Here is a 25,424-nt window from a genome sequence, read left to right as displayed (position 1 = left end):
AAGTCTATTGAGCTTCCTTGGTCTCATCAAGCCATGTGATGGTCCCTGGATACCTCAGTGTGAAATGCCATCAGCACTATATCTCCCTTTATGAACAGGATGCACTTCAGTCTCAGGTGTGCCTGCTGTCTCTCACCCTGTGCATGTGTATGCCTCCTTTGGTATGTGTTTGATTAAGCTATTTTATATACTGCATAAAAACTGCATGGAGAATACAGACCATTTCAGAATCATGTGTAATGCAGCATTTTTGCTGGAAGGCTAATGAGGCAAAAAAAAGGGGGGGTAAAAAAAAAGGGAAGAAATAAGCAGGAGAAAACCTTCCAAGTTCATATAAACCCTTTTGCTGTGCTAGAAGTTCATTTAGGGAGGAATTCCAGACTGCCTTTCTTTTACTTATGTTTCCTGAGCTCAAGATGGACGTGGGGCAAGACAGGATTTCCACAGACAAAGTTATTAGAGCAAGACCCACCATGCTGCTTCAAAGAGACCATAATATGCATTTTGTTAATTGCCTCTTTTAAAACTCTTAACACGAAGGGCTGCACATCTAAATCCCAGAAGAAGCAGTGACAGTTTTTTTAAGAAATGGGTTCCATGGAAAGTGAGATGCTGCTTTTACCTTAATTTCCTGACTTTTCATTATTTTCCAGCCTATAGGTCTTACAGGGACAGATTTTTCTTAGGATATTTCCTTTAAATTGAATTGGAATACAAATTTATATGTTCTACTGTGGACAAGGATCTAGCAAGCAAACTAACCTGTGCCTGAAAGTAACCTTTGAGGTGCCCAGAGACTGAGTCAGCTCTCAGTGCTAATGTACAAAGCAATTCAAACCAGATGCCAGTGATCAGATAAGATTCTTCTGGAAACCAGCCTTGATGGTGTTATTAGAAAAAGCCACAGCTGGCTCTGTTATGAGGGTTCCTTCATGGTAACTCAATAAAATTGGTTAGTCCTAATTTTTAGGCAGTCTTAAGCCAGTAGCGTGGCATAAAGCTGATGAAAGGTAAAGGAAGAATAGGTCTTCAGCACTGTCTGTCCAAAGAGATCTTTATTCAGGAGTATGCAAGAGGTGTCTTTATACATAAAGAGCTAATCCATACACCTTTTCCCTTTCTTGGAATGGAGAGAAGAATAATGTGCCTCAAGATATTAGCACTCATTTAATAAAATTATACCAGAAAAGGTTGTCCTCAGAGCTGGCATTTTCAAGGGACACATGCTATAAGGGAGGATGTTGACACTGGGGATAGTTGCTGTTGCCTTTTTGAGCCCCACTGAACTTTGACTTTGATTGCACACGATAGAATGGAAGTTAATGGTTCACTGGCTCAAACTATTGCCCTGCCGATATTGTGCTTTTAACATTTCAGTTATTAAGAGCAAGTCTAGTTGCATTAGCAACATCACAGGAGTGAAGGCAGCAGTCTGGGAACCACTGGGATGTGGGTCCTTTAGGATGCTTCTGGAATTAAAAACAAGTGCCACCACTACTGGCACCCAGTTTTCAGCACGAGATGGCTGAATTGAAAAGCTACTGATAATGCTGCAGCCTGTACATCTGCTCCAGAATATCAAGGACCCCTTGATAAACCCACTGCAATGCCTGGAGCACTTCATCTGCAGGCGACTTGCTCTCTTCAATATGGAGAGGATTGCCACTAATCCTGGCGCATTACTGTTCACTTGACAGAAGTCGCCTGAAACAACTTGCGTCTGTTCTTGTCCTGATTTGCTGTCGGTATTTATTAAGAGCAGTGTGTTTAAAATGGCACACATTGTAGCCTGCAGATAACATCTTAAGCTTCCTGCCTATACCAACAAAAAAACAAGCACCCCCTCCCGAAAAAATCTTCTCCAAACATTGACACGCCCCTCTTTGCTCAGCCATGTTGATGCTGTTGCTTCTTCCCCAAGAGATCTCTGTGAGGACCTGGTGCAAGAAGCACCTTACCCCTGTTTTTACTGATCACCTGATTCCTGAGCTGCTGCAAAATGATTTTAAAAACTGAAGTGATAGAAAATAAAATACTACCCCCTCAAATCAGTTCTATATTCATGACTTCAGCAAAGAAACATGTTAAACTCACAGAATCTGTGGTTCTCTACTGACCAGAGACCTTCATGTTCCTCCCCTTTCTGTTATGACTGAACGTTTATCTCCCAGGATGTGAAGATGTAACAGCTGCTCTGAACATTCAGTCTTAACCACTGTGATTAGAAGTAAACAAGAATCACTGCTGAATGCTGAATATGGTGATGGTTATAGGATGTGGGCATTTATTTACGAAGGATATGGTTTGACTCAACATCACTGACTTGTCAAATTGACTGGATCTACACAGTTTGACTTTTTACATGGCAAAGACTATGAAACTTTCCCTCTTTATTCCTACTCTGATTCTGATTTGTGTCTGGATGAGTTTTTAGAAATATGGGAAGTCCTCTGAAGAAAAAACCCAATGGTAGTAAATTTTGCTTTGCAACATGCATTTTCCAATTTATAGCAAAGGCCCTACAGTGTTTGTAGATGAATTGTTGACTACCATTTCTCTTAGCTTTTGAGATCTCTTGGTTTCAATATCATCACAGACAGGGAAACATTATCAGTTTCAGTAGCAAAAGACAGTTCTCAGGCACACCGTCACAGAGAATCTAGTTTTCTGTCCCTCCTACAAAAAAACCTGTTGTTCTTCTGCCAATTCAACTAACATACAGAAAAATAATTTTGGGAAGAGATGGATAATCAGTTTTTCCTTAAATAAAGAAGCTAAGAACATAAATTGTATCACTTTGTGCTTCCTTTACGAGCCTGTGAAGCTTTTCTCTTGCTAAACTAATATTTCATTGTTAGCGGATGAATGTTCAGTTCTATCAGGTCCTTAAAGACCTATTTCTTCTTTTCTTGGATGGATAGTACGCTCCAGAATTTAGCATCAAAAAAGCTTTTTCTTGCTCCTTTTTGCTCCCAGCACATTGGTCTCTTGAAAAGTTTCATCACTTATGTGTGTGAAGGATGTGTGTGCATGTGTGAGGGTATGCATATGCATCAGTCTAGCATATTTTAAATAATTTCATATACATATGTGTATATATATATACATATTTGTGGAGAGGACATGTATATATGAAGAGGGAATACGGTCATACTTGGTCTAGTGTTTTTGTACTTTAGGCAGTGTGCAGATAGAAAGAGGTGTGAGTTAAATAAGAAGGAGTTAGTGTGACTCTTCTGATCTCAGTAATGTACCAGAAGACAAAGCAGTGAAATACCTTTCCTCCTGTCTTTAAAATAAAGGATAGTTTTGCAAAGCAAGGTCCAGTACATCAACTTAGTTCATGCAGAATCTTAACATTTGTCTGGGACAAGCAACATTAGGTATGGCAGACAGTAATGGTGCTTTCAAATGAGGGACAGATGGCTGTCCAACACTGACACTGCAGGTGTCCAAGACTTTTAATTCGGTTTCATTCAGTGGACCTTTTGCTCTCCAGTCCCTTGCTACCGCTGTCAAACTTTTCCAGAAGCAAGAAAGAGTGTGGGGACAATGTGATAGAATTACAGAAGGCGGTAGAGTCATTTGTTAATCCATGGGGGAAATTAGGCCATCAGACAACAACCTGCTTCACAAAGAGATCTCTGGGAAACAGGTGTGTGTGCTCTGTGTGTGGATGCATGGGGTAGTCGTGGAAAGCTGTGGATGCAGGGGAGAGGACAAGAAAGAGGACTAGCTAGTGAGCTTTGGGTTGGGAGGTAACAATAATGACAGCCAGATTCTGATGGTATATAACAGAGTATCCAAAAGAGTAAAACACAACCTCTGCTATAAACCAGCCTTCTCTTGGTTTCATTTGAAAAACTGAGCTCAGAGAGGTACAGAAATTCTCTGGCATCACAGAGGCTCATCTATCAATGTCCTTGTAGATACCAGTGGGATTTGATGAAGAATAGAGTAAAGGCTCCCTTGTCCTTTTATTTCTTTATCCATTCCTGCAAAAAGAACAGTGTTTGGAAGCTTTAAACATTTAAAATCACAGATGTGATACCAAGACAAAGTCCTTGGTAACCCTAGTTCTGGTCTTGGGAGTGGAAGGTGCACTGTATTACTATGGTACAGTGATGGTCTGTTCGTTGTGATGGTCCTCCTGGAAATGCAAATCTGTCTGCAGCTGAGTGTTTTGGGAGCCATCTGTGCCAGCAGGTTCCCCTCAGCTTGCCTGATGAAAGTTCAGGTATGGAATCACCCTAAGCAATGTTTCCTCTCAGCTGGTTCTAGGTATCTTCAGTGTTGGTGGGCACTGTGTAACTCTTGTGGAGTTACTTAGACCTGGAAAGGGACAGGGAGACTGCCTTTTCCGGCCACAGCATTTACAGAAAAAACTCCCTGTGAGCTCTCAAGACAACAAAGCCTGTCTTTGTAATGGTTTGTACCATGAGTCCTGACCCTGTTTGGATTGTCTGGTGTCTAGTGAGGGGTGTGCTCCAGCACATCCCCTCTTTCTGTGTATGTGTGGTGCTCAGAACTCCATATGACAATGTATTCCACTGTGTCAGCCCTCCACAACATTTTCTTTGGGAATCAGGGCAGCTGGGCTGAGAGGAAGGATCTGGCATTATGTATCTGCAGAGTTCTTGAGGGACATTGGCACTGTGAGATGTGATTCTCCAGACCAGCACCAGGGTCAAAATATGTTGTGTTACAAGTTGATAATCTGCACGAGCTATAGATCTAAATCACTGTATGTGTCTACTGTGCCTGAGGAGAGGGAAGAGAAGAGGGAGGAATCACAAATTCACAAATTGATATCTGGAAATTCTGGTTATTTTTAAGGTGAAATCCTGAAAAAATTTTTTTCCAACTTTTAAACACACACTTTTCTCCAGATATCAGGAAATATCAAAAGAATTTCAAAAGCATTTTACTAAAGACAAGTCTGTTTGGAAAGATATTTTCCATTAAAAAAGAATATTGCAATTGCTGTCTTTTGACCATCATTTGGACAGAGTTTACATTGAATTACAAATCCTAGATATCAAGTATTTCACCTTTGATGAAATTATATAAATAAATAAATATTTTTCTTTGCATTCCCTAAGAATAACTGTATTTTCTCATCCTGGCTGCTGGGGATGCTAAGCTGTCCTGCTTCTCCAGGGACAGGCAATGCTGCAGGGGTATATTCCCAACCATATAACCAAACTGCAAAATGTCCTTCAAGCATTGTTCAGAGAAATTGCATATAACATTTTGACAAGTCATGTTCTTTACACTACAGAAGAGCTAACTCAACTTTACATCAGCAGTTTGACCATGATCTCTGCAACTTTTATTTTACTTATGGGTTGAAAGGAGTCGTGATTTGGTCAAATTTGAAAGTTCAGATGCTTTTTGGTTTTCTGCATCAGAAACAAACCTCCCAAGCCTCATCACTTTTGCCTGTCTTTAGCTGAGGTGAACAGCCTGATTCAAATTTTTGTAAATATACTTCAGCTGGTCTCTGAGAGGTACTCCGCACTGCAGAGGAATGAGTCACGTTGTTGCTTTCACTTTTACACTGGGGATACCGCTCCTGCCAGGATCTTGCCATTTACTTGGAGAACTAGTCAGCGTTCCTTTCATATTCCAGATTGTCATCCTTCCCTTTCCCCCTTCCTGCACCCTCTGGGAGCTGCAGGACAGCATCTTTCTATTGTCCTGCAGAGATAGACCTCAGCCGAGTGATGTTGCCAGATTCTTGGAGAAGGAAGGAAGGAAAACAAAACTCCAGCAAAACAAAACCTGTTCCTATTCATACCCCAAACCCTCAATATTATCCCTTTATGCCAGCTGCACCATCATAAGACTGCGTTCTATGTTGCCATGATTTTTTTGGTGGAGAGCTGCCTATACAATCTGTGAGCACTGTTGGAACAGCCCAATTTTACAAGCATAAAGTATTATGATTGCATTGATTTCCATCATAAATCATATTTTCCATCCTCTGTCTTTCTTTCCTTGCACTGACTGAATTAAGCCTTGGTGTTTTCTTTAGCTGCTGCCAGAGCTGAGGCTTGAGATGATATTAGGGTAATGATGATAAATTTTAGCCTCAAGCCAAACCATTTCCACATTATAGATAATGCTTTTTTCCAAATAAGTTGTTATTGGAATCCAGGACCCACCACATCTGCAGGCTCAGAGGCTGCCTCAACACAGTCTCTTTGCTGTAATGGGTTTATAGATTTGAAAATTTGCTCTAAACAAATAAATGAGAGAAGAGAGGAAAAAAGAGAATGAAGGAATGGAGAGGGAGAATCAACCAGAAGGAGGAGAAAAAGAAGAGAAAGAAAGGGGGGAAAAAGGAGAAAGCAAGAAGACAATAATAAGGGAAAGAAGAAATGGAACAATGAGGGAAATAGGAAATAAGGAGAAGAATGAGATAATGCCCACAGCAAAGTACTAGCCAGCCTGCTGCTAGCTGTGCATCTTTAGGAGCAAAGCTGGCCCCACAGACAAGCACAGATGCCTTGTACAAGCACTAAGGACTGCAAGCATGCAGACCCACAGCTGTGTGCTTCAGATTTCACCCCTGCCTTCTTACAAGGCCACTCCCTGTCATCTCATCTCATCTCATCTCAGAAATATAATATTCCTGCAAAATCTCAGCTGTGCCCACGATGGAGTAGGGGGAAACTGAACTAACCTGACCCAATACTGGTATCTGCACTATGGTCTCAGTCTCCGGTGGTATCTTACTGGTCTAAAGTGATTCTCATATTTTAGGCTGATACAAAACAGGCCATGTTCCCACTTTTGTCTAGGAGGAATTCAGTCTGTGTAATCAGGCCTGAAGGACAGTGTCCCATGCTCAGGAGAGTATAGATCCCGGGCATAGTGACCTTCAGGAGAGCAGTTACTTACTTGTTCTTCAGCCACTGTAAAGGAAAGCAGTTCACCATGTCACTGTGGCATCATACAAGGATAATGCTGTTTAACTCTGTATCCTGTGTCCCTCACTAGTGCTCCATCCCTGACTGGGAGCATGGCTCAATAAATCTTGTGCTCCCTGTGTGGCTTGTAAGCACCCACATGCCCCTCTGCTCTGCTCCTCACGTTAACCAGACCATACCTGCCTGAGTGTTTTTTGTTTGCTGCTCTACTGAATGAGTGAAGTCCCCCATGGAGAAGCACAGGCAGAGATGTCTGCTTCAGTGGCAGGCAGCCCTTGGAAATCATACTGACTTAGAGCAGTGCAGAAGTTCTGAGGACTCCTGGTTTGGAAAATCACCTGCACACAGAGAAGCTCCACTGGAAAAAAGCACACCTTGATCCCTACTCTGTTTTTTCTTGTGGTTTGCCCTGCCAGATGACACTTTCTGAGGAAACTGCTTAACACCTATCACCATTTGCACACTCAGACAAGCAACAGTTTCAGATCCTTGGTTATCTTGAGCTTTAAAATTTCACCTCCTTAGTTTACACTGTGATGGTGGGATTAATCTGAAAGAAAGCAGGCATCTTTCTTCACACCCCAGTTTCCAGAAAAGCAGAGAAATAACTAATATCCTGATTCATGCTTCTTTCTCTGGAGCTCAGAGTTATTGTTCTTCTCAGCCCTAAGTCAGAAGCCCTCACTGCAACAAGCCTGGGCGATGCTGAAATACAATCTGATGCAGATGGTAGGGGCCAGCTCTGATTCTGACCAACATATTTACAGCCAGGAGAAGGGAAAAAATGGACCTGCAGATAGGTAGGCAGGTGGCAGGCAGTTTATTTCATTGGCAGTGCTGAAGTGCTACTTCACGGGATGCTAAATGCAATAAGTGGGGAGGAGAACAAATTTAAGAGGGAAGAAGGAGGGAGTGAAGCAGTCAGTGCTCTTCAGGGTATGAAGGGAACATCCTGCACTTCCAGAGGACTCTCAAAAAAAGAAAAACACCCTCAGGATGCTGCCTTTGCAGGGTCCATGTCTTTATTATTCATATCAGCCCCTAAAGAGGTGCTTTCTCTGAGGACATGAGTCATCTGGGAAAGCCAGCAGCCCTACCACGTCCCTGCTGCAAGTTTGGGTTGGCAAAGACAGTGAGTCCTGGGCTAAGGATGCCAGATGGTATGTCCTTATTATTGAGCTAAACCCTTTTACTTGCTCACCTGGGTGAATCAAATTGGGATCAGTTTGATTTAATCAGACTAACTGGTGATCCTACCAGCACCTACAACTAAAATGTACCCAGTAGCATGCTGCTGCAGCCAGACCCACATGGAATATGTGCTGTCCTCTCTCACTCCACAAGCCTAACTGCTAACTAAGGTAGTGCTGACTAACCAAATTAGGCCTCCACTCTAAGTCTATACTCCTAATACCAAGTCCAAAACTCCCTGATAATGCAGCAGGATGCCAACACACAGGGCAGGACCTAAGTGCATTTTCCTCTCTCCTTTTCTATCCCACAGTGGAAAAATTCAGCAAAGGCTTTACACATGTTGTTTCACCCATGGATTGCCTCCCTTTTCACTATGATCATTGCAGGAAAGGGGGGACCACAACTGAAATCTGGAATATCAGTGCAGTTAGGCACAGTTTACAATGCAGGACTCCTTTCAGTGAAAGGATAGATGACATGGGAGGTCAGCAAGGTGGACAGTGGCAGCTGATGTTGTAGTAGCCATAAAGGCAAGCATCATGTAGGGTTTAGGGCATGAAAATATACACCTGCAGGTGCCAGGAACAACCACCTTAAGGCAGGCAAGAAGAGTGTGGAGCGAAGTGTCCAGAAACTTCATGTCTCAAGAACAGCTTCTGCACAGCTCTCACTCCTCTGACTCCAAAAAATGACGAGAAATTAATGTAGCATTTTTTTTACTGCCTGATAAGTTTGCAGTTGCAAAGGCAGGAGTTTGATTGCCGTTGCCAGGACCCCATGGACAATGTACCTGAGAGGACTAAGTCACTCTCACATTTACTAACAACCAGCATTGCTGCTGGCAGGCACACCACTGGGAGAAGGATTAGATAAAGCATAAAGAACTGCCCCATCTTCCACCTTGTAAAGGAGCATTTATAACCCAGTGCAATGGAGCATTTACAGTTACTGTGGCTGCACCAGACAGCTTCAGTCTGCTGGGCTGTGATACTGGGTCTGATTTGGAATGAAAAGAAATACTAAACCATATTCGGACTATTTCATGGGTTGTATTTTATTTTATTCCATTTGAACAGTGGTTTGGTTTATCTTGCGTTTAATTTGAAGGATTGAGCAGGTTCCCAATAAATCCCATAGTAAGATCTACATGAGAAAAACACTTAAAAAACCTCCCAAACCAACAACAACAAAACCCTTTCTTCTGCTGCTGCTGATAACAAGGCCTATTACTTCCCAGCCTATGTTTGGTTTCAACACCGTATAATCTCTCAGTTGCAAACAAGAGACCAAGACAGCTCTGACTAGAGCTACCCTATAAATGATTTTGTCCTCAGTGTTTGTTCTCACTGGAGAAGTGCCAAATTCCCTGCTCATGTGGTTAGGTACAGGCGGTAAGTAGGCTTTTTGGCTGGTTCATAGGTAATTCACAGGTAGTTTGCTAGGAGAAGCCAGATTTGTACCCAAGAAGAAAAAAAAAAACCTCTTAAAAAAACTTACGTTCTGAGGTTAATGCTTCATTTCATCATACTTTTTCCCCATTTAGACACAGCAGATGATGTCCCCCACCTCATGGTTTTGGTGGGTTTTTTTGTTTTTGTTTTTTTTTTTAGCAAAGGACCTAATCTGGGCAATAAAGATTCCATGAGGTTATATGGACATGCAGCACACAGGGAAATACACCCATCCTTGGCCATTGCCTCTCCCAAGCACTTGATAACATTTCTCTCTTGACCTGCCCCAAAGCTGACAAAGGCTGTCAGCACAATGGAGCTCCTTGGCTGCCCAAATTGAGGGAGAGTGTCTCTGTTTGAACTAACAGGCATGGACTGACTGTGAATAAATTTAGTCTAGAAATGAAGAAGAGATGGAGATGTGGAAAAGCCTTCCAAAACAGAACAAAGAATGGGAGTGACCTGAACAAATGCAGATGCCTATAACAGAGCCAGGCCCCTTCAATTCGATCGAGAGAATTAAGCATCGCTTATGAATCATCTCACCCTAATGAGGCATCCAAAATAGACCAGATGAATCACAGTCCAGAAACACCTATTTTTTTCCCTTTGCTGTAAGAGCCCAAGGTAACTGAGACAGAAACATTTACACTGTAGGTGGTTAAAGTTAGGTGAGATGAAATAAAACAAAAAAAAAGAGTAACAAAAAATATTCAGCAACAAATCCCTAAGAGTTTTTAGATGCAATAGAACACTTGCATGAAGGTTATCTGACACAAAAGGATGTGACCGAATGAGATGATGCAAGGAGTCCACTGCAGGTCAAATAGGACAATTCTTGCAACAATCTGTTAATAAAACACTTTCTTGATGGAAACTGTTTACAACTACTGCCATAAAAATACAGATACTTTCCTTTGAAATTCCTTTTGCAGTACTCCTTGGTTTATGTTGGGATAATGAAGAACTGCATCTTCCCTGTTAATTTGAATTTAAGACCTAAAGATGACAGTGTTTCTCTTCTCTCTTTAATTAATCTATTTTTATCCACTATTCCTGTAATGAACAGAGGTGAATCAAGGGGTTTGTTTAAATAAGGAAGAAGCAGACACTTATTCAGGAGTGAGGATTCTCTTTATACTCTTTTCCTCTAATTTGTCTCAAATATCACCTTTCAAGACTCCTTTCCCCTTGAATAAAGCCAACTTTCCACATGGTGATTTCTGCTACCACTGCCGTCTCAAATCTCATAAAAAACCCCATTGCTTATGAGAGGCTTCACTTGTCAAAACTAATGGGAAACAGGGGTAGGTGATGGATAGGAAAGATGGAGAAGGTTTTGTGTTCTGAGTACCTCTTTTTAGCAAACCCACAGTGATTGATTTTACAGAAGCCCACCTGGCACAGTTTGGATCCATGGTGCAGACAGTGGTGGATCCTAGCAGTGCATCCCAGCACAGGTACCAGTTAAACTGAGCCACAAAGGGAGCCAGCACACATGGTCTCAAAGGTATCAGTACCTTCTTCCACCCAGGATGGAGTCCTACCTTCCTGTTTTTGCTAGGAGTTATCAGAATTAAAGCACACTTATGGCACCAGTGGGGTTTTCTTAGGGTGAGGAAGCATCTCAGCTCTGGTCAGTGTATTCTGCTTTTGGTATCCTTGTGTTGAATTTGACAACAGACAGCAGACTTCAGTTCTTGTTTTTAGTTTGGAAATGAAGGGTGAATTTTTGAAACAGCTTAAGAATGGTATTCCTGGGGTATCTTTACCTCAATTCACAAAACACCACAGTCACACGTAGGGGACCTCTGCCACAAATCTCCCTAGACTTGCACCTATAGTCAAAAGATTCTGTTCAGAGTTTGGCTTCATCACTCAGAGGAGCAGATTCTGACACCAATGACTGAGTGATGTCATTTCTTGCCGTGTTCATTTCCTTACTCATATTTTTACCTCACTTTGCTGTGTATCTAGCATTAACAAAGAAATCTATGTGAGTTGCCTGACTTGTCCAGCATTCAGATCTCCTAGATTCCTTTACAAGTCATCTTTCACAACAGTGACCAGCATCCTCTGGGCATTGTTCCTCTCTGACTCTACCTGTTTTGAAAGCCCCACACTAGCATCAGTCCTGCCACAAATGAAATAAATCAAACACCACTTTTTCTTAGGAAATGGGATCCCTCTACACCCCCATGCCACAAAAGACCTGAATTATCTGAGCTTGACCTTCTGCTAAATAATAATAACAATAACAATAACAATAATAATAATATAATATTTTTAACATACCACCTGGTGCTCCAAGTGATGTGAAAACTATTTTGAAGAAATCTGCTTAGGTGTGCTGGATGCAGGTGCTTTCAGAACCTCAACTGGGTTCCATCACAATTTACATTATAGTACCACCCACAGCCATCCATGCCCCTGACACATGGGTAAATGCCCCTAAGTTGCTCCCTTTACTTTTCTCTTTCTTTCTTTCCCTCTCCATTCTCGTCTTTACAGGGTAATCACCTCATTTGGGGAAAATATAACAAAAAAACAGCTTTATGAGTGAAGAAGCCACAAGATGGCATTATAGAGCAATTAAACGAGAAATCTGTACTGGAATCTGCTTTCTCCCTTGCCCGTGGAGAAGAATAAGGAGCAGGGAGCAGTGCTTGTTGTAAGAGGGGACAGGTGTTTCGAGCAGCCTCCAACACAGCCACTGTCCCTTCTGTTGACGGTCTCACCTGGTTAACTCTTATTAACATTTCCAAGATTTCAAATGAAAGCCCTTCAGGAAGCAGAGGAGAGCACATGCCTCTTCATCTAGCCTGTGCTAGTGTTATTTTCCCCTTAGTGCACTGCTTCTCCCCCCCCCCCCTTTCTCCCTTATTCACAGGTGTATGTGCTCACATTTGTGCTGCTCTTTTTGGGGTGTGTGCAGCACATGAACCTGTTCTCCGCTGAGGTTGTGGGTGTGATACACCTGTTTGAACTCCACGTGTGCTGCAGCTGCAAGTATGTGAAGACATGTTGTGGGCCTGATGGACCAAAGGAGAAGGGAAGCAAAGCAGTGTGCAGGGTGTGCACATGTGTGTGTGCTGTGTGAGCAGCGTGCACACACACGGGTTACATGAACACCTAGAGGTTATGTGGCTGAGGCACACGTGTGCAGGGTGCAGAGGTTTGGCTCTACTGTGAAACAGCAAACAATTCCAGGGGAAAGTGATCTTGGGAAATGGTCGTAGGTGCAGTGTGTACTATTTTTGTTGTGCTGTGGCAAGCTGTGTAGCTATCACAGTCCACTGTAAGCATGTGGGCATCTCTCATGGCTTGAGGGCCTGATGGCATGAAGCAAAGTGTGTCTGTGCCTTGGTGGGGTGTTAATCATTCAGGCAAACTGTGCCTGCATGGCCATCCTGGACACAGCGGTGCTAGCTTGGCTCTGTGGTGCGGCAGGAAGCGTGTGTGCATCAGCACTCCCATGTCTCATGTTTCTGTGGAGCGTGTGATTTATGCATGCATGGACATGGTGGAGGGCACATACAGCTGGTTTTGGGCAGTCACAGCCCACTGCAGCAGTGAGTGTGGGGAGGGGGAATTGGTAACATTCAGCCCCATCCTGCAGCACTCGTCAGCACTGAGGGGGAGAAATAAGGATGAAAAAAAATCCAACCCCATTGCTGACTTTCCTTGCAGCTCAGCAGAGAGTGCGGCACCGGCAGAAACAGCTGGGCTGCTCACCAATACCTGACATGGATTCACTTGTTTTTGTAAATAATATAAAGTCTCCTTTATTCCCCACCGTGCATTGTTATGGGCCAGGTCACTGAATGCATTAGGGCTGATCCCTCAGAGCATTCTGCAAATGAGACAGAGCTCAGAATGCACATGCTTGAGAAATCAGCTATTCAAAATAAAAGCTGGGATCGACAGACATCTCCAGTGTCTCCTTTCTTTTTCTTATGGTCAGTGAGGGTAGGTACTTGGTGGCTGCTGGTGAACAAAGAGATGCAATGGTACAAATGTTGCTGTTTTACATACAGTGGTGTTTGAAGGAGCGTGTAAAGAAACTATTTCCCTTTTTTTCTTAGAAGTTACCTTAGTATTGTTATTTTTATTGCTCCTACCACTACGTTTATAATTGTTACTATTATTAAATTACTTCATAGTCAAATTGGCTAAGGGAATCTTAGATTTTTTCCTTTTCTTTTTTTTTTTCCCCAGCTATAAAAGAGCTAATAAGTTGCCGCATTGGGGCTCCAAGGAATTGATGCAAGATTATTCCCTCATGGATTACTCTCTCAGTGCTTTGTCCAGCTTAATTTTAATATTAGTCATCATTGTTTCATATTTGCATTGTGTTCCAGTCAGGGCTCATTTTGGTGCTGCATTTCCTCAAACATAAAGCTCCCAAAAGCTTAAAAGCAAAAAACAGCACAGGGGCAAAGCTCTCTGTGTACTGAGGTGTTATTTTTCACTGTAGTCCATGCCACAGTGTTGTTCCTTTGCTTTCCTTTTCATGCCTGAACCCTTCTGTTTTAGAATACAGCTGTGCAGTGGAGTGATACCTGTGTAACAGCTCCCTGCCACCACTGGACAAGGCCAGTCCCCGTCCTCCACCAGCCTGACACTGTGGGGTCCTGCCACCCTCACCTAAACCAGTTTTGGTGCCTGTAAGACACAGAGATGGTTCAACCTGTTAGCCCTGTAAAAAGTTATTCCCTCTTTTTATTTACTTTCTTTTTTACCCCACTACTGCTCTTGTAATTTCTATCAATTCAGTGAGCTGATATTGCCCAGAGGAGATAATGCCATGGAGGGGATATAGCATGTGTCCCCATAGAGGACCCAGCTTCTGCACCTTTCAATGACAGCTTGAGCTTGAGTTTTGACTGTACAGAAAAGTTATAGGCAGTGTGGGGTGAAATCATCCTAAGTCCGTAGAGAGGAGGAGCATGATCTGCCCACCAACCACACGTGCAAGCATGCCCTGCTCTCTCCCCCTCCCCTCAACCTGCCTCAAACCTCCTGCGTAATCCCAACCAGATGCAGTGGAGTGGCACCAGCTTCCAAGAGATTGGTTTATGAAATGGGTCATGACAATTAGTGTCCGAGACTGAGCAGATGGGAGTGTGTCCATGTCCCCATGGGCACAAGGGCAGTAGGTCACCAGAGAGTCAACTCAGGATGGACAAGAGAAAACCTGTACTTAAACACACGCAAAATAGACTGCAGGGCACTAGAAAAATGAACTACAATGCAAAGAGCCATAGGGAAGTACTGCAAATGGAGTGAATTGTTTTCTTTGTGACCCACTCACCACAAATGAGGGAGGATCTAGGTCCTTATGTGGAACCTCAGTCCCTGTGCTGCTACTGCTGTTGCTACATATTGCTACTGCTGCTGCAAAACATAGATGTGGTGTAGAAAAACAGAGCAAAAGGGAGATGTCTGGGGAACCGAGATCCCAGTAAAATGATTCCACGGCACAAGTAGAAGAGGAAGGCATCTCTAGCACTTAGAACCCAATATCCTGGTTATTCATATGATATGAAGAGACAGCTCCGCACAACGCCTTAGAGAAGAAATCCCCTCCCAGGAACACTCTGAGGTCCTGATTTAGCACAGACTTAAAAATGCATTTGAGTCTCACTATCTCAAGTGACGCTTACTTCTGTGTGTACACTATGGCTTTCAAAAACTGCACCAGAGCACAGAACAGCTTACACCCAAGGAGAGTGCAGACGTAGGCACAAAAAATTACTGAGGCTGCCTGAGAGCGTTCTCTTTAGTGGCCATCCCTTTGCTACACACAACATGGGGAGACCTTCCTTGTAGGGTATCATCTGCTTCATGCTGAAAGAGCATAGACAGTACAAGGATGAGATGATCACCCGTGTATGGGAGATTTCTGCTGAGTCTCTTTTTGGCTCGAAAGGGACTCAAGCTCTGCTCTTGAGAAAAGTTCCTTTCCACCAGGCTATCTGCTACACTGTGAGAAAGGAGAGAGAATTGTACCCTCTGCCTCCTAATACTGTGAAATTGGTGAGAAAAGACAGAAAGAATATGTAGAGCAGAAGAAAGGGGAGAGACAAGGGTATATCTCCACAGCTCAGAGATTAGACAGCACACTTTTGAGTGGGAAACTTAATGTATTTGCCTTTTATCCAATGCTGATTTCATGCAAAATACATTCAGAGATTTATTTCTTTAAAGAAGAGTGCAAGAGAGGCTGGGCTATTCTTCAAGAACATAGCCTATGTATATGGTTACAAAATAAGAAAGAAATGTTTTATGCAATTGTTATAGAAGACAGTATGATTAGACAGGTAGAGAAAGACAGAAAGAGGCAGACAAACAGAAATATAAAAGAAAAAAATAGAGAGCTTGCTAGCTCTGAGGAAAGCTGAGTATTATGAGAAATTATTGTGTAAAGTAGTAGTCGTGTAGAACAATAGATTAGGGAAAAAGAACCCTTAGCCCGTCACTGGGAAGGAAAAGCAGCGCAAGTTCAGGATGCAGCGAAGCATCTAAAGGATGGTTGAGTGGGTTAATAATGTCACAGTGACATAATCAAATTAGTAATGCTATCTTGGCGATTTGGTCTAGTCTATCAAGGCATTTACCTGGTTACATTGTTCAAAACAATACCGCTCCAGAGGCAGAGGAGTCCAGATGTCCTGCCCATCCTATTCGGGCACACGCCATCCCCTCTTACGTAAATCCTCACTGCAGGGAGAAGGGAGTTAATGGGGCAGAAATTGCCGCCCGGCTCTCTCCTCTCTCCCTGCCTTCAAGCCCTGTGCCCTGGATGCCATCTTCCAGCAGCCTTGCTGGGGCAGAGGTTTGGGGCCTTGCTGGCACAGCAGCATGATGCCCTCCCTGAGACACCTCTGCAAAGCAGGGCTGGCAGCAGGGAAGTGGCATCAGCCTCCAGGGCGTGGGTAAAGCCAAGGCAAGAGGAATGAGTGTTCCTGAAGTCCTTCCTAGAGGAAAAAGATCTCCTTGGGGAAGGATTAGAAGTTTTATTATGTACCTACTACCCTCTGATTCGCAGCACACCCTCACTAGGGTGGCACTCCCCCTTTTTCTTTCCCCATCATCTTCTGTGATTCTCTAGTAACTGTTGTGTGTCTTCCAGTCTGAAAGCAAGGTAGCCTGATAGAACTAAGATGAATCTAGCTAGTCAGGGGAATAAGATAGGAATAAGGGGATAAGGACTGATCTTAAATGGTATGTCACACTTGCGACACCCAAAAGATGAAGCACAAGGAAAGATCTGGGGATGGTTGGGAGGGATAAATTTATTTCACAAGAATGTGTGTGTCCAGGCTAGAAATTGGTATAGGGAAGGGAAAAGGAAAGAAAGTCAGATCTTAAAAGAACAGTGACTGGTGAGAAGGGAATATTTTTAGAGTTTCAAATAATTAATTTGGGCCGCTGCTTTATAAGAGCAAATTCCCATGCGTCACTTTGTCAGACTGAGATTAAAATGTGTTTATATTTATATAGTTATCTTTCACAGAGGTGTTTCATTTAAATACATATATATGTAGTATATTCGTGTATGCACACATGAATGAAAAAAAGAGAATCTATAAGTGTAAGGGTCTTTGCTTCAAATTCTCACAAACTAGAAAAGACTATAAAGACCACTGATATCTGTATGAGAAAAGGCTGTCCCCAGCCCCCTCCATCTGCTCTCCTCTTCCAGGGCAGCAGGAGGAAAAGCAAGGAAATGCAATTCTCCCTGTTCCACTTCAGTGAGGAAGAAGCAGCACAAAGAGTCCCTGAGTCTGTCAGCAGGATTCGGAGATGGGCACAGGGCTCTTGGAGAAGGAAATAGAAAATAAAATCAAATGAGGCTTAATCCGAAAAGCAAACGTTTGCTGGGACAAAGCCACCGCAGGGATTGTCATTTCACAAATTGTATTAATCTGGGCAAATAGTGCTTCAGAAAGAGTAACCATGGTGTTTATGCTCAGTTCCCCTTCCTGACCTTATCTTGCCTCCCTTGCTCTCTTCAATATGGGCCAAACCCTTATCACTTTGCACCAAAGGTCTCTTCCTCAGCAGGGTAATCATGCAAACCTGGAATTTGTGCATGAATCCGATAAGGAAAAAAGATGACTGAAATGTGAATTTTTTTTTTCCTTTAGTTTAACAAGTAGTGGTAGAGATTAGTGCCACAAGATGACAAAACTGGGCACCCAAAACCCCATGAAGCAGTTCCTGCAATTTGTAGAGGCCGCGTGCTGGTAAGTGGGATTGTGTTATCACACTCTGCATCTTAGGTCCAAATAAATGTGCAAGGCTGAGCAGGTAGAGAGAGGGCTGGAAAGCTAAGGCATACGTAAGGGAAACAGGGTAAGCAGGAAAGAGCAAGGAAATAATTATAACCAGGCTTGCAACACTTCCTACGCTCCTTTTTGGTCCAGCCAACACATTGGCCACCTGTTTGCCTTGCAAGATGCTTTGCTATAGCTGTATCTTTCATTTCAGAAGGGAAGTGAGAGGACAGGGTTTTTTTTTGTGGAAACTGATGGAATTTCTCTGCATTTGCCTATCTTATTATCTCTCCCTTGGCATCTGAACACCTACAAATTGAAGAGTTTTCCATATACAACTTTTACCATGAGGAAAAGGATTCATGAATTTCAGTTCTGAGTGGAGTTAGCACAGACACAATAAAAGAAAATCAACCTTTTTTTCCCCTAACAAACGCTCACTCAAAATGACACTGGGAAAAGAGCTTTTTGGCTTGTTATGATACAAAATCTACCAGACTTTCTCACGAGCTGGGGAGATGGGGAGAATATTTTTTTCTTAATTTCAAAGGCAGTAAATATCGTGATTTGAACATTTCAGATCAATCTCTAAAGCTATTGATTTCATGTTCTGATTAAGAGAAGCAGTGAGCAAAGGAGAAGAGTGTGGGGGAAGGACGTAAAAGAGTAAAAACTAGCACAGTGAAAAATCAGGCAGAGTGAAAAATATATTGAAACTGTGAAAATAAAAGCTCTAGAAGTGTGGAAAGAGCAAAACTTATGGCAGGAAAAAAAAGCTATCTGCTGTGTCTACCCAGCAGTTCACCCTAATCTTATCTGTCATGCTAATTGCCAGATTTAGGTGTTTGTACCAAAGAGGAGGGTGTGTGTGAGTTGCCGTGAGCTCATGTGAGTGGCTCCTGACAACTCACAGATACAACCCGCTGATTCCCCCCTTTAGCTAGAGGAAAGATTTTTTTTTTTTCCTTTTCAATTGAATCACCATCAGAATGAGCTGAATTACAGGAAAGACAAGGTTAGGCAGCTTTTGAGAAATCCAATAAAAAAAATCCAAAGGAATCCCCAAACCCCTGAACTGCAGGAAATGTGCTAGTTCCTGTGTATTACATGGTTTCCTTCCCAACATATTAACGTCCAATACCCAGAAATATGCAATGGCATGTGCTGCTTTACCTTTTCTTCCTGAGGCTTTCACTCAGCCTGCAGCTCTGTGCTGTCTTCTGCACCCCTCTGAAGATACACTGAGTTTTGCACCCACATTTATCCCCTCTGCCACTCCCAAAATTACTAATTTTGGTTAAACTAGGAAGTAAATGGAGCTTAAACCGGGGAAAGTGTGCAGAGGGCAGCTGATGGTGGTTTAGTAATTCTGTGATGTAGCATCAGCTCGAGTGACAACGACTCATTAGCAGCTAATCCAATCGTTCCTGCTAATCCAATCAACTGGAGGAGCTCGAGTCATTGCTTTCCAAGGATGGTCATCTTGCTCTCTCTACTATCCTAGGAGGTTAAGGGAAGACTAAAGGTAAACTGAGCTGGCTGGGTGCACCCAGCAAGTTCAGTCCCGGCACTGGGGGCATCCCCTACAAATTGGCCTTGAGTCCACGTGGCAAAACAGCGACAAGCCAAAAGTCAAGGCACCCCTAACAGTCTTTGTGAAATACCACAAACAAGCTTCTCACTAGCTCACTTTGACTGCCAGGGACTGGGGGCTGGCTGGGATGAGGAGGACGATGAGATGGAAAGGGTTAACACACCGTTATCTCCTCTCCGGAGGCTCCCTCTCCAGCAAATTGCAATCCAGCCCTGAAAATTTTCAGCAGCCGCATCGATGTCATTCCACTGTGCCTTCATTACCTCCTGATCTCTAAATAAGGGCCAGCTGGGCTCAGAAAACATTATGTGGTGCTGTTACGACTGACATAAACCACCAAAGTGGCATTTTGCAGATGAGAAGAACGAGCAAAAACCCCGCAAAATCCTCTGCAGTTGTGTTTAAACGAGGGCTGTAACTTCTTACACATGTCCTGCTCCCAGTCTACAGGAAGAGGCTGATTAATCCTGCATGTGTTAGCCTGGAATATTGCATTACTGGAAGCAAAGAAACCCCTTAATCATATTGCTGGTTATGCCAGAGGTCTGTTTTCTCTCAAATGCATCACATTAAGAGCCATCCCTAGGCTACAGCACCGTCCCAGGCTATTTTTCAGGTTGCAGCACTATGTACAGGCTTTGTTTTAGGGGCTGACGAGCTGGGTTGTGGTTAACCTTGAGATAACCACAAGCAGCAAGGAAGTTCTGAGAGAAGATGGAGATGGTATTTTATCATCTCCCATCTCCAAGAGAAATACTGACCAACGAAGAAGAGCCCTGCTCATAATCTCCCTTTGCTGCTTGCTCTCAAAGCAGGGGGGTGAAAGAGCTAACTGCGACACACGGGATGGGAAGCAGTGCACTGTCTCTCTCCTTTTCTACCCTGATTTTCCTCCCTGACATGAAGAAAGAATTTCACAGGGAGGATTGCTGTCTGCACCTTCAAGCCCTTTCTGAGGGCACAGTTCAATCCTGATTAGGTGTGTGCTAGGTGACAGGGCATCCCCACAACCTCGTTCTCACCCAGTGTAGCAAGACTGGTCATTAATGAGAGGAAAACAAGCTCTCTGAGACCATATTCACTTGGGAGATCTGGAGCTTTGGGAATCTGTAACTCTTCCCTTGAGCCATTATGGGAGTGTACAGGGAAAGAAAAAAACAGTCTTGTTGACACAGTCCCTCCTTAGGAAGCCCAGGGGAGCACATGAGAAATACACATCTTCTGAGATGACACACCATGCACCTGATCTCAATCTCCTCTCCCAAAACACCTGTGGGAGAGACACTTCTCTGTGCCAAGGAATAAAGGGTTTCCTTCTGATACTACAGGAAAGTTCTCATTCTTTGTTTATGCCATAGTTGAGGTTCAAATATGCATCCATGACTCGTCTCCTGTAAATAAGCAGGACACGCAGCCCCCCAGAAAATAATCCCGTCCTTCCCCAGCTAAGACGTTTTCTGAGATCTAACAGCCAAATTAAAAAACATCCCCAATATGGGAAGTCCTGGCAGCAGCTTCAACCATTACAAACACAGAGACAAGATCCGTGACAATAAATGATGTCCTGCAAAGCATGAAACTAAGCAGAAATATCTTTGGGGATGGCTGATTTTCACACTCAACCCCAGGGAGGAGGAGGCGACAGAAGGAAAAGAGCCTCTGTTTGTACAAGCCACTTTGGACTTTCCCTTTGAACAGGGCACAGGGGCACTGAGTCTTACAGCCTTTTTAATAGGAGCATCTGCTCCTGTTCCCATCCCAGCTGGATGGCATCTATGCGTGTTTGCTGTTAGCGAGATGTGCCATGTGTCATGAGGAGGAGTGTATCCTGGGCAGGGAGCACATGCACATCTTGGAGGCCTTTACACCATGGCAGCAGGTCCATTTGTTTGGCCTGGGCACTTGCTTGGGGGGCAGCAGCTGCATTCTCCATGTACTGTGGAATTTCCAAATGGTAAAGCCCCCAAGGGTGGTTGTCATTACCAGGATAATATGTATGCAAGTGAGGGTGTGGAGGGAGAGGGCTTCATGGGTGCCTTCCACTTTATCTGTTTTATTTTATTTTATTTCATTTTATTTCATTTTATTCTATTTTATTTTTTATTTTTTATTTCTTCCACGGACATCTGGAAGTGAGTTATCTTGCTCCCACAGACCCTCTGAACTCAGGCCATCTGTGGGACCATCTTTTCCTCCCCCTCAGTGATGACCTGCCCTGCAGGAGGTTGATGGTGATGGAGAGGGTGTGTAGGAAAAGTCACAGGGATGTCCACATGGTCAATAGCAAATTTGCCAAAATGGGATTCCTATCTATTTCAGAGGCTTGTTACGCAGCTCTTAATGCTTTGGTAGGTGTTCAGAGGGATGAAAATGCCAAAACCCCCTTATTTATTTGCAGTTGTTCTCCTTATTCCATATATGCATTTTTCCTGCAGAAACATCCACTACCAATCTGTAAAATGCTCATATTTACAGGGTGAGTGGGGGCAGATGAAGTAGTTCACCCTACCCTACCCCTTGTAAAGGATTCAGAAGCCCCATGGAGACCTGCAGTAGCCTCCTCTGCCCATCAGCAGCAAATTTAACTGCCCCATCTGCCACCCCAGTCCTCCAACAGAACAGAAAATGGGCCAGCCCTTACAGCTAAAGGACAGATCGTACACAAACTACCATATGCACTGGCTATTACAGGTTTTAGTCCAAATGACTTGCATGCAAGAGCAGTCCCAATCTCATCAACAATCCCCGAATTTGAAGTAAGAACATTCTACAGAACGGGGAAGAGTTTCTACTTAGTAAAGAAACCTTTGCCTGAGAAAGCTTACTATGAGGTTTGTAAAAGGAGCCTGCATCGATTCACGCTGGGTGTTAATAATAAATCCAAAGAGCTACAGCACTGGCTCCTCGCCACCCACCTTGGCGAACCCGGCTGAACCGAGCAGACGCACATACAAGTCAAACTCTGTGGGCTGGATACACAACAAGGTACTGTTGTCCCATCTGTGGCAGTGCACACGCCAGCGGATATCAGCCTAACACAAGGCAAGGAGATACATGGGGAAGCGGTTGATTTTCTTCTTCCTTCCCACTTTTTTTCTTTACTGCTCTGAGCTGGGAAGGGAATCTGGAAGCTGGTGCCATGTCCGTGGTTCTTTGGTACAGCAAACACAAGAGGATGCTCAACATATGCTCTGTTTGTGCTACGACACAGGGGCAGACGTTATGGGACTGATGTAAGCACTACCTGGGATGCTGACACCCCAAATTGTCCACGGTGCTTTACGACGCTGATGAACCAGGCTCCTGCTGTCCAAACATCAGAAGTCTGTTTCCACCAGGAGCCCCCCAGCATCCACACCAGGGCCAACACCCCTGCAAGGGCTGGTGTGAAATTTGCTGGACATGACCTGGTTAGTGTCTCCAAGGCCTAATTGGCATCCTCTGCGATCGGTCTGACTCCGGCTGCCAGGAGAGAGTAAACTGTCTCCTCCTTTCACAGATGGGATGGGGGAAGGGGTGACCACCGCGTGTCTGTGTGTCGGTGTCAGGGGATGGCAACAAAGGATGTCAAGAACGTGGCGCTGCCAAGGGGCTTGCATATTTGGCTTATAACCTGATGAGTACAAGGCAGGTGGCAGAGTCTATGTCATGCCCTGTGGGGAGTGGGGAGGGAAGGGAAAGAAAGGAGGAAAAAATAAGACTGGTGCAGATGGGAAGTGCCAGCTCTTCTTGCTGGAACAGAGCTGTTCAATTGGGAAACCCGGCCAGAAAAACTTAAAAGGACCAGGAGGGAAAAAGCAGAACTGGTCAGCATCAGCAAGTATATCCTGATCCTTTTCTACAACCTGCCTCATTGCTATTTCAAAAACCTCCTTTTGATAGAAAATTAAATTAAAACCCCCACAATTTAAAAAAAAAAAAAAAGGAGAACAAGCTAATCTCAGAGATTTCAAATAAGTATGTGGCATGGGTGTGTGTGAAGGAAGGAAGGGAGAAAGAGAGAGAGATTTAAAAAAAAAAAAACAACCTAGAAAAAACTTCTTGGAACAAAACACACACGAGGTAATGCCAAAAACTTGAGAAGGAGAGTGGTTACACACTAATTTAATTCTCTAATCCCCCTACTCCTGTCACTGTTTACTCACTGATAAATGTGCAGTAGCTTCAGCAAGACAGCCACATTTGCAGAAACTGACAGCCTGACTCAGAGACTATTTACCTAAAGACCATGAATATTAAAACAGGTTTCCAAAAGGCCCCCATCTTGAAGGAGAAGATTAGCATGGGGCCTCTTGCTGACAGACTCTTCCCTCTCCACCCCTCCTTCCCCCACTCCGTGATGCATCTCTTGTGCAAACACTCGAGAGGTATCACCTAGCTGAAGAACTGAAATATTGGAGCAATGCCCTGGAGCTGTGCATTCAGCTTGAGCCTGACAGTGAAAACACCAATCCATCCAAGACAGAAGCTGGGGTTAGTATTTTGGGGTGGATTTCCCTTTTGGTTGTTCGTGTTTTTTTTTTTCTTTTCTTTTAAATAACTGATTGAAAACAAAAATAAACCCCACATGTTTTTGCTATTTTTTTTCCTTCCCTCTGGAAGGTGAACTATGAGCATAGAGTCCTTTAACAGAATTAGAAAGGCAACAAAATTATATTCCAAAGTCATAATCTTTAAATGAGTTTGACTCTGTCTCCTATGATGGTGCAGAAGTTCCCCAGAAAGCTGGAAAAAGAGTAAAGTAGAACTAGAAAGGCCAGAGAAAAGGATAGCTTTAAAGATTGGAGGGACAGCACAGTTTCTACAGGACAGAGAAGATGAAATGGCCTAGATGTCCCAACAGAAATGACAAAACAGAATAGAAATCAAATTGATCTATATAAAAACGCAAATAAAATTTCAGAAATATTTTTAAATAGGCAGTTAAGAGTCACTTATTGTAATAATTAAAAAAAAGTTAAACTATCTGGGAACAAGTTTGAAATCAAAATAAGAATTATTTGGTTTTTATGTTTGGTTTTATGCTATGTATATTTTACTGGAGGAATTTTTTGCCACAGAATCTTGTGGGGACCAAAGTTATAACTAGGTACAAGAAAACCTTAAGAAATTTATGAAAACAGTGTAAAAAGTGCTGTAAAAAGGCAGTGGTGCAATAGCTAGCAAAGAATCACAGACTGCTGGAAGAAAGGGAAAGTAGGCCTGTCCTGTTTGACAGTGGAGTTGGAAGAACAATATATACACAGGTATTGTTTCTCTCTCTCCTTTTTACCTCTCCTCTCTACCAGGTCTGAGAAGCACTCCCTTCCCAGAGAGAAAGCCTCCACACACTCAGAAACAGGGATGTGCACGTACAAGCCAGGTGGGCATTGAATGTAACTCTCCCCGTGTAGCCTGAATATTGACACAGCACTGACTGTCTGTCCCACCCTGGTGACAGCAGTAAGAACCACGTCTCTCACAGTGGATGACAACACTACAGTGTGATGCATTTGTCCTGATACAGACAGTACTGACTATCCTTAGAAATGGGTAAATATCCTGACTCTGAAGACAATGACTTCCAGTCTTCCCCTTAGGTCGGTGAACTCTTCAGACAGAATAAAGAATTTGTGATTTTCCAGCCTCTCAAGCTGCTCCAAGACCTTTCTATGTTGTTGCTCATTTGGCATGGAATGACACAACCCTATTGAAGTCAGTGGAGTTATTCTGTTGAGTTTTTTTAGCCCCACAGGAGGATCAGATGTTTTCAAAGCAAGCCTTTGGAATCATTACTGTCAACTGCGTAATGGACAATGTTAACACAAGGACAAGCATATTTGGCTCCGAGGGAAAAGGGTTAATAGTCATCCCCCAGCATCCCTGGACACCTTCCTAATTGCATCCAGACAGTCCATGCCTGGAAAACTACTGCCAGTGAGGCTGCCCCTCAGCTTTGCCTTCAGCCAAAAATCAGATTTCAGTAGAG

The 25,424-nt window shown here is 43.4% G+C and overlaps 1 protein-coding gene across 14 annotated transcripts in view; it reads right to left on the bottom strand.

Moving 5' to 3' along the window:
• The window catches only part of CELF4 (CUGBP Elav-like family member 4), a 701,622-nt gene that overhangs the window by 339,199 nt on the left and 336,999 nt on the right, over positions 1 to 25,424 (bottom strand). The gene's annotated exons all lie outside the window — the stretch shown is intronic.

Source organism: Manacus vitellinus, unplaced genomic scaffold (assembly GCF_001715985.3).
Source record: "Manacus vitellinus isolate BGI_N305 unplaced genomic scaffold, ASM171598v3 scaffold_42_pilon, whole genome shotgun sequence".
NCBI classification, from domain to species: domain Eukaryota; kingdom Metazoa; phylum Chordata; class Aves; order Passeriformes; family Pipridae; genus Manacus; species Manacus vitellinus.
Note: the sequence above shows the minus strand (reverse complement) of the source record. Positions and strands in the feature narration are given on the sequence as shown.